This window comes from Pipra filicauda, unplaced genomic scaffold (assembly GCF_003945595.2).
Source record: "Pipra filicauda isolate LSUMZ 115617 unplaced genomic scaffold, ASM394559v2 scaffold97_size2427393_pilon, whole genome shotgun sequence".
NCBI lineage: Eukaryota > Metazoa > Chordata > Aves > Passeriformes > Pipridae > Pipra > Pipra filicauda.
In genome coordinates this window covers 2,413,680-2,421,879 of record NW_024105175.1, presented here as the reverse complement: position 1 = coordinate 2,421,879, position 8,200 = coordinate 2,413,680, and positions in this window count along the sequence as shown.

The following is an 8,200-nucleotide window of genomic DNA, read 5'->3' as shown; positions in this document are numbered from 1 at the left end:
GTGAGTATTATATTAGGGGGACAAAAATTGCTTAGAATAAAAATTGACAAAATGAAATATTTTAACCTGATGCTGGAACTTTGATTGCAGTGACTACAGCATTTGCTTATGAGAACATTACAATACTTCGGTCTCATTGTTTATTTCAATGAGAAAATCCAATACATTCAGATTCTGTTTTAGATTTTTTATGTATTCACATGAACTGTAAGCTTTAAGATGTCATTATCTACAATGGAATTGATTCTGTAGTCTTTCCTAGCTCATAAAGTATCTATTTCTGTGGGGAAAAAAAGCTCAGTGAAGTTTATATAGTTCCATGAAAGAAGAGCAATCCCTACCCACTCAAATCTGCAAAGAATCCTTAAGGAATATACCAATCCACTTAAACCAAAAGTTTCAGTAATGTTCTAACTATTTCAGGATATGACTTAAGTGAGTCTTACAATGTTATATTTCTTTATCTGAGATTAGTCAAATTATATAGTCTTTGAAATACCTGACTTAAAGCAACAATTAAATTGTTAATTGAGTACTGAGCTATTTAAGCTTGTCTCCCAGGTATATGTTTACTGTAAAGAGGAAAAGTAGGAACAGTATGTGCTCAGCCTACTGTCACTTGTTCAGGGTTTGGCTGGCCAGCCATAATCTCTTCTGCACTCTTAGCACCTGTCAAATTATAAAAGACAATTCTTTGTATCTGCAGAATTTTTTATTACTGAGAAGCTAATTTGTATTGTTCTTTTCTACAAGTCACAAAATTTCAGGGAGTTGTAGGACTGTGTAAGACTCCTATGTCCAACACTGTTTGGAATTGGTAAAACACATCACAGTAGAAAAGATCAGGGAAGAAAAAAGGCAACGGCAAATTTTATAAAGTTAGCTCTAATAGAACAAACAAACAAATGAAAGAAACTCATTCCTATTCCTTATAAATTGATAAGTATATAGTTGATTATTAAGAATTATTATTTTCTTCTAATTAGCTCTTTTGTCAAAGCTAAGAAGACAAAAAAAATTTAAGTTTTTTTTATCATTTTAATTAAGAAATGAGTATATAAGCAATAAAAAGCATTTGAATTTTAATCTTAAAACTTGTTATTCTATGAAGAGTAGAACTAAAAATTAGCTTTGTGTAAATTTCAGTTTTATACTTCCTTCCGTATTCAGCAACTACCTTGCTTTGTCTCAGCTGCTTCAGAGGCCCTTGCAAAACTTGGCAGAAATTGCACACGTACAGAAGTTATTCATGTGAGGAGGAGCAGGTGAGGTGTGTAAAACTAACACAGAGTTATAAGCACCCAGGCTAAGTTGTAGGTCATTCCTAATTCTCATTTAATTGAATAAATAAGTGAAATCAAAAAAATAAAACCAAAACATAAAAAATATCCCCCACAATTCACAACTGATTACAGTGACATATCTCTACTTTTTATTTTAGCATTTCTTGCAAAGCTACTAAGCTATCCTGCTGCACATTGAGAAGGAACTATTTAAAAGAGGTAAAATCAGATGGAAGAAGAAATAAATTATGATTTTTTTCCCCTAACTGAATTATTGATCCATTATTTTCAATCCTACTCACTTAATCTTGTGAAAAAAATCTAGGAGTCTCTCTCCTAATACACAGATGAAAGAGGAGACATCTATGGTTTTGTGGTTCTGTGCAGAAACATGTTTTGTATTAGGTACATGTCTTGAGTTCTTCTCCAACCTCAAGAGAGTTTGAATTAATTTACAAATGAAAAGTTACTGAGCTTACAGGTCAGGAGGATTAGCTGAGTGAACTGAGCTTCCACTCTTCATGCAGAAGTTAATAACAGAGTCTTTTAGAATTGATGAGAAACATATCAGTAAGCATCTATGTGCTGAAATTTTCATCAATGTATTTATCACAATGATCACATCACCTGAGTTTTTTCAGATCTAGGGTGAAACAGATCATTAAAAGGAAGATTATCCTTGAATAATCAGCTGTGAGGGTACTCACTAGCCAGTCTCCTCTGTTCAAGTCTCAGACTGATGATTTAGAAGTGACGTTGAGCAAATATTTCCTTCATAACCAAGAAAGAGAAATTTCCAATTTGAAAAGTGATTTATGTTAATATGAAACAGATACCTAAAAACATTAGATTAATCATACTCTGGAAATGTGTTTCTCTTCATTAACCAAAGAGTTTAAGAGACATCATTTATTTTTTAGAAAATTATTTTAAGGGGATGAATTTATATTTTTAATAAATTCTTCACTGTGATCTATCTTTTCTTCTGTCCAGTCCTTTCCAAATGTATCTTTTTTGAAGCCAGTGTAAGCCCTCACTAACTAAAGATTGGGCTACTAAGTGTACTGGTTACCTGACATGCTTGGTGTAATCTCAGTTTTGAAGGAAAGCCTAATATTAAACCAGACAATTTAAAGTTCTACTGTTTAAAGAAGAGGTCGTGAGAAAACTGCAGATTTATACTGGTCAGCACTTTTTTTTTAACAGCACTGTGATTTTTATTTATTTTTAATAAATGTCTAAGAGTTTTTTTAATGCTGTGTTTCATTCATACAGAAATGTTCTACCTAAGAAATAATTTTATATGTTCTCAGGAAAGCTCTGTATGTATTCTTAGCAATTGAAGAAAAAATTCACACTGTAGCTGTTTTGCAGTGGTACTTTGTGACCAAGGAATGATCTGGCATGAGGGACAAAAAGAGCCAGCTACAGAAGGGTAATATATATATATATATATATATATATATTCACTCCATATAAAAGAATGAAGTTATTTTTTTTTAATTTAAGCATAGTTATTTTGAAAATATATATATGGCCAGTATGTCATCTCCTAACTAACAACCATGCAATGTATTTCAATTCTTAGAATGATACTCTTCTTAAAAAGAAAATATCCTTTACTATATACATCTTTCAAAGGTGTATTTCAAAAGTAATCATGGTTAAAAGGAGATAAGGATATGTTGGTAGATTATATTAATATATGAGTTAAAACTTTAAAACTACCTCTGATTATTTCATTTTCCTTGAATTTGTTAAAATTAGCATTTCTGAACTTAATTTTCATAGATACACTCTGTTGTTTCATCAGCATGTATAACTGAAAGGTCAAAATAAATAGAATTCAGTCTAGATTCTGTCACAGACTTAACTTTTCCATTAAGTACAATGAGCTTTGAATTTAGTCTATTACAAGTAAGCAGGTTAATTGCCCAGCAAATTTAGACACAAGATAGTTTAAAATGAGATTTTTCTTATTAAAGTATGAGTTATTATAATGTCCTCTCATAGCATATGCTTGATTCAAAAGTAATGAAAGAACTCACAAAGGAGAAAAAGAAAAGACTGCCTTTTAGGCTTAAAATTAATTTAAAGTTTTTTTAATGAAATTAGAATTTTACCTTTCTAATAATTTCTCTCCCTTTTAAAAATTGCTTTAATTACAGGAATTAATATAATATTAGATTAAAAAAATTAATTTCAAGAAATGAATTCTGTCTTTTCAGTTTAATAAGGTTTTTCATATGCAACAGCTTTTAAGAGAGATGTGTTATTACCAGGAGCTGATATAAAGAAATAATAGGTGAGTCTATAGGTCATTTTTGTCTTTCATACGGGTTTATAATCTGTTGTAACTTCTGTATAATGAAAAGAAATGGAAAAGAATAATTCTCCTATTTAAAGTAAAATGGTTTAAATCTCAAATCAGGCCTCCTTGATGAATTTCTAGTATAAAAGATATATTTACTTGATTATAAACAACTGAAATGACCATATGGTTCAACCAAAAGCCAGGGAACAAAGTAATTGTCCCATGGCTAACAATAACGTGAACACTCTCTTGAAATATTCAGCATCATTTCCAAGTCTGAGGTATTTTGTCATGTGGTAATTTCTCAGAGGATTTTCCTTGGCTTCTACCTTATTAGTGAACATCATTGTGTTATTCCTTTCTGTAAAGTTCCTTCCATCACATGTATTGTAACTAAAAAGCAAGTATAGTACAAGAAAACATTGTTTATAACATCATACAGATTGTTACTTAGTCTTATTGTTAGTATATGTAGGCTTATTCTTATGCTTCTATGCTTTTAATTGCACTTTTTATAGTACCTATAATATTGAGTTATGAAAAAAAAATCACATTCAGTGTAAATAAATAATCACTTCTACTTTGTATTAAAAAAAAAAAACAAAACAATAAAATTTGAAGGAGAAAATGATTTCTGGTATTCTTTGATTAAATGAGAAAGAATGATCAACTTCAACACTCCTGCCAATATAATCAGTAAATGTATTTAATGCAGATGTCTATAACTTTTCCTTGAAAAAGAAGAACTTTGTAATTTTCTAGCTTGTTTATTGCCATGTAGCTGTTTATTTTCTAAAGAGAAAAGGATTGCTAGAAAGTATATAAAACATCTTCTTTTTTTTTTTTATTTCCGGTATTCTTAGGAAAAAGTATGGTTCCCTGTAATTACAACATATTTGTACTTAAATAGCTTGACATACTTTATATCTAGCTCTCAAATTTATTTCAAGTAATATTTGATGGTAAAAAGAGTGTGAACTAAAAAACCTTTGCAAGAGAAAAAGAAAGCATATTGCTAATTGTCAAAATGACAAGTAGACAGGAAGCTACAAGGTCTTCTGAATGTAAGGTAAAACATGAAAACAATCTAAAGAGTTTAAAACACAACAAAATATATATCAATTTAAAAATGGGTTTCCATTTGGAAAAAAAAAAAAACAAAACAATACAAAACTTCACTATTCACTTGGAAGAATTAAAAACTTGCAAAAACCCCCATAGTTCTGAAAGGTGTTTGTGTAACAGTAGGTAGCAAAATAAACATGAGTTTAATACACCTTTGCAGCAGAAAAGAGACCTGTAGGTTTTGGAATACATATGCAATTGCATCAACAAAAGAAATGTCTAAAATGTTTACATGGAAGATCCTTATGGACCATTACAAATATTATTATATCTACTAGAAAAATAGAAACATTATGAATAATTTGGAGAAAGATAACAAAGATTAAACACTCATTAACATGATAGTTTTAAGAGCTGCTCTTAAGGGCAATAAAAGAAGTCTTATGAACATTTAAAGGTAGCCTAAAACCAATACTTGCTTGACATTTGGAGAAAAAAAATCATTGTCACTATGTGGAGAGGTTTTCTTCAGCTTAACTTTTTGTAGCAGAAGAAAAATTTGTATACATAGTAGATCTCTATTCAGTTATTGGTAAGAAAGACAAAGCAACAAAACAATTTGTCTCCATCTTTATTTCCTATTACTTCATATATCAGAGCAAGGAGGTACTCCAAATTCCAATACTAATACCAGCTTTAAAGAGTAATACCTACCAAAGTAGATTCTATATATTTAACATATGACCTTTACTTCCTTGTTTAAGACTGCAGTGGTTGTAGACTTGGCAGGACATTCAGAATAAAGGTTACAACAGACTATGTGAAGTTTGAAGATCATGTAAAACCAGAGATGCAAGCAGGCCCAAACGGAAATGTATTCATTCTCCACAGTCTTTACTTTCAGGGTCTTCCTAGGTGCTTTCCTTTCTGACTTTGTATAAAAGCTTATTTTCTGCCATTTTACTCAGTCAGTGTGCGGTTATTAAAAGTTACTCTCAGTTTGCAAGACAGAGCACTGTGACCATAACCTCTCCTTTCAAGGAAGCTTTTTAATTCTCATTCAATTCTCTTCTTTTAACTGAGGTTGGACCTACATCAAGAAAGAATAATATCTTCATGCCCTTAAACATAACCTCCTCATTTTTCCCTACTGCCTTTAGCATTCTATCCTTCTCCTACGTGTACAACAAGGTCAAAATCATGGTCCCTCCTACACTGTTACTCACAGATGGCCTCGATGTGGGAATCTTATGGCATTTGTGATCCAGATTAGATATTCTTTCAAGTTGTGTGACTGAACCACATGTGAAATTTTCCATGAAAAAGATAGTATCAGGATTTCATGTTCCCTCTGAAAATCTCAGAAGCTTAATGTCTCTCCTTTGCTGTGAGTTGTCTGAAATGTCAAGTCATCTTTTACATGCCAATAAAATTTTACCTAAGGGTTTATTCTGTTTTGGCAGTTTTTGTTTGTTTCCCGTTCTCCAGAAAGGTTTGAATTTGATAATAATTTAAATGAAAAAGGTAAAAGCTAGATTTTGTCTTGGGATCTGTATCTCTAAATCTGAATAAGCATGTCACTCTAGTTATATTTTTATATTAGTATATTTTCATTCCCTACATATTAATTAGCTATCTTGTAGATTACTAAAACACAGGTTACTTCTGTTTTGAAGTACAGTTCATAAATATCAAATAATGAGACTTAGTCTGTAGCTGGACTTGGTATATTAAGAATTCAGATGGGTAGCTGACTACACTGATTTTTGTTATTGAAGATAAGAAAACCAGATGGTTCATCACAGATGAATTAATAGTTGAAGGGACTGTATGACCCTCAGTTATGCATCCAAGGCTCTGCATTTTCAATGCACTCATTCATTCATCTTTTTCCGTATTTGTTATAAAGTATTTTCAGGTTAAAATAAAAACTTTGAAAATAAAATCTTATTGAATAACCTGTACAGACTAACATTTAACATTTTTGAGTGACGTCACACTTCACTCAACTCTTCCCCTGTACTTCTAGACCCTGACAGAGATCATGAGTCAATCAACATAATGAAAAGCCATTAGATTTAGGCTACTTCAGATAAATATGTAGAAACATAATGAAGGGATGAAGCCTTTTGAAAGGAGATGCTCTTATGATTTCTTTCTTCCCAACCTTGAGAATTACATGTACAAACATATATTTATACATCGGTATCTGAATTTATGTTAAGAAGCAATTGTCTAAAAGAAGATATTTGTGTCACTTAAAAAGACATGAACAAAGCAGTCTTCAATATGTGGTTATCATGGGATAAAGTTTAGGGTTAAAAGAGATGATCAGGCTGCTTCCATTTGTAAACATTAAATGTCAATATTGTGTCCATTCATTCTGTTTTGGATGAACTGTGCCATTTTAAGATTAAGCTTTAAAAATACTTGTGTGGATAGAATAGACTGACAAAAAAACCCAACCTCCCAAATATTTCTTCCATTTTACCTAGTGCTAAGTAAAAAACCAGAATAATATTATTTATAACTGAAAAATAAGAATACGTTAAATGGTTCTTTGAGTTGTTGTGGCATTTATTAATATAATAAATAATAAGTCCACATGGCCAGGTGGGTTGAGGGTTCAAACAACCAAATCTCTCTATTGGAAGCAAACAACATCTTTTATATGTGCTTTGAAACAACACGTGATTCTCATGACCAATCATCATGGGGTACTTCAGTGCCCATGTGTGTTGGAGTACATCAGGACTTCATGTCCCAGGATATCCCTCCGGCATCCCTCCTATAACACAACACCTACAGTTTTTGATAATTATCTTTAAATAGTGAAATAATAAAATTAAAAATCTAATGACTTTAAGTAAAAGGGCTATGCTGTCCTCAAAGTTTATCATCTGTACAAGTCAGAAACACAGAAATGTAACTTGAAGAAGATCTCAGAAATGCCTTGGCCATTATCTTTCTGAAAACAGGGTTGTCATCAAGACCAAGCCAGCTCAGTCAGATCTGAAACATGAAAAAATACACAGACATGTTTTTTAATGCATCCCCTCTGGACAACCTTTTACAGTGATGAACATTCTGCCAAGTGAAAAGGTTTTCCTGATGTCTAATCTCTCCCTCAAAACAACTCTGCTACCTCATCTGCCACTACTGGGAAGCATTTGAATCTCTTTGCTTTGAAACTGCTCTCCAAATAACTATAATGTCAGATCATCAACCTCCTCTTTACCAGACTAAACAAGCCCAGTTCCCTCAGTTTGACCTCCTTCATAGGCCATGCTCTAGTTCTCTGGCCATCTTGGTAGTCCTCCACTGGACCTCCATCAATTTCTCAACATTCTCAACATTGCGGGATTTTTGTGATGGGGTTGGGTAAAATAAAACTGGGCACGCTGTTTCAAATGTAACCTCCACAGGGCAAAGATTAGATAATAATAATAATGGGATAAAAATTTCCCTCAACGTGTTCGTTCTCCTCCTAAAGTAGCCCACTATGCACTTTGCTGAATCTGCAATGAAACTACACTTT